This window comes from Plectropomus leopardus, unplaced genomic scaffold (genome assembly GCF_008729295.1).
Source record: "Plectropomus leopardus isolate mb unplaced genomic scaffold, YSFRI_Pleo_2.0 unplaced_scaffold12232, whole genome shotgun sequence".
NCBI lineage: Eukaryota > Metazoa > Chordata > Actinopteri > Perciformes > Serranidae > Plectropomus > Plectropomus leopardus.
This window is the reverse complement of record NW_024612985.1, coordinates 1-2,037: the sequence shown is the minus strand read 5'-3', so window position 1 is coordinate 2,037 and position 2,037 is coordinate 1. Positions and strand designations below refer to the sequence as shown.

The 2,037-nt window shown below is 35.9% G+C and overlaps 1 long non-coding RNA gene across 1 annotated transcript; it reads right to left on the bottom strand.

Annotated features, from left to right (window-relative positions):
* Nucleotides 1-443: 443 nt before the first annotated feature.
* On the bottom strand, nucleotides 444-2,037 carry LOC121963718. Its single transcript, XR_006107272.1, has 5 exons — nucleotides 1,950-2,037; nucleotides 1,744-1,774; nucleotides 1,611-1,656; nucleotides 561-690; nucleotides 444-482 (listed from the first exon to the last, which is right to left on the bottom strand). It is a non-coding gene; the product is annotated as an uncharacterized LOC121963718 (long non-coding RNA).

The following is a 2,037-nucleotide window of genomic DNA, read 5'->3' as shown; positions in this document are numbered from 1 at the left end:
TGTTGTTGAAGGGTTAAACAGGTTGTAAAATGCATCTGAGCACAGTGTAAGAAAACTAATGTTGATCCAGGTTTCAGAAGGTTAATATTGTTTGTCACCTTAATGTTGTTTGTTTTAACCCTTGTACGTATTGTATCTTCACATTTTATTTTTTATCATGATTTCAGGACACCTATTAAAATCAGACAAGGACCTACTGATGAAAACTAGCTCCCCATCTAATTCGGGTGTAATTATATTTGTTTAAATGTGAATTACTGTACATTGCCCCATCTTAAATGAATAAAAAAATAAGAAATCAGATCACCTGAGACACATGTTAATACCAGGTCTAAACAGGGTGTCTCATAGATGTCCATCAGTGTCCACATGCCCACACAGACTTGAAATCTAATCTGCCAAGAAAACTAAAACCACCTGTGGCCTTTAAAGAGTTCAACCCACCTTGCTCTTGTATTTTCACTGCAGTATTTGTTGCCACCCTACAAGCAAACAAAAATAGCATGTGTTTTAAATTTCTGTTGTCTCTGTTAGTGTCACAAACAATGGACGTTACTCACCCAGAGCCGAGCGAGTGTCCCCACAGATAGATTGGACTTCCCCTGCTGTGTTTCTTTACCCAGTGGTACACGTAGAGGGCGTCAGTGGTTAGTCCAGCTTCACTTGGCTCGCCAGTGGAGTCTCCAAAACCTAAATTAGGCGATTAGGTTATCATGTAGCTTGTTACTAACGCACAAATGTAAACCCCACTAAGTCTCTTATAGACATGTAACTAAGTATATTTACTCAAGTAGTTTACTGAAATATGAATTTGGGTTACTTGTACTACTATTTTTTTGTATTTTGCTTCATACCTCCACCTCATCTCAAAGTGGGTATTTTTTACCTTACTACATTTATCTGACAGCTTTAGTTACTTCACAAATTAAGATTTTGACATATAAAACATGACACAAGATCATAAAATATGATGTTTTGTTATGAATTAGTCCACCCACCAGTTAATAAAAGTACAGTTTAAACAATCAGTCAATTGAGCAATTAGCTGATGAACAGAAAATTAATAGGCAACAATTTTTGACAAACATTTAAATCACTTTCTAGTTTATTTTTGAATATTTTTTATTCATTTTTTTGTTTTTTGCTTCTTCTTTTTTTAAAATATTTTTCTGACTACTTATAGTTTTAATACATTAAATACATTTCCTGATTATACTTACTTTTACGTAAGAAACATTTTCAATGCAGGACTTATACTTATTTTTACAAGGTGGTATAAGTACTTGTACTTTAGTAAAGGATATGAGTACTTTCTCCCAAATGCTTTTAGACTTCTTATGAACAAACTAAAATTCGAATAACAGAAATCCAAATGCACTTATTCAAGGTTTGGGATGATGCTCCCTTGAAAACAGTCGGTCCAGTCACAGGTAAAGAAAACATGAAAAATTGATTATATTTTACCATCATTTAAAGCTGACATCTCAAAAGTAATGTGCTTTGTTTTGTGTGGCAGACTTCTGAAACATGTTCAAAATCATGTTTGTGAGTAATTCTCATTAGATCAGGAAAAATCCAGGACATTAGAGTTTCAGTACTTAGCATCTTACCTCTGTAGTCAAAAGAGACGACATGGTATCCTGCAGCACTCAAAACCTGCAACACGCACAAAAAAAATCTGAATTTAATCTCAAGTCCAAACCGTTCATCGAACCTACAAAATGCTTAAAAAATAATCTGTACCTTTACCAGTTCCACTCTGTAATGTAAGGCCCTGCAGAAATGACATGAGAGCAATGAATACAAACAAACAAGCGTCTTTCATATTTATTTTCTTCGACCCACAAACCCTTGTGTTCGTTGTGGCTGTGGATAAACCCAAGGGCCTGAGCAGTCATGTGATACCCACTAGACTATATTAGGATCAATTCGAGGGTCCTTATCCTCACCTGGTCCCTGTGTTGCCATGGAGATAGATAATAACAGGACGACCGTCTCCCAGAGTTTCCCAGTACCACTCAGGGCTTCTCCCTGCGG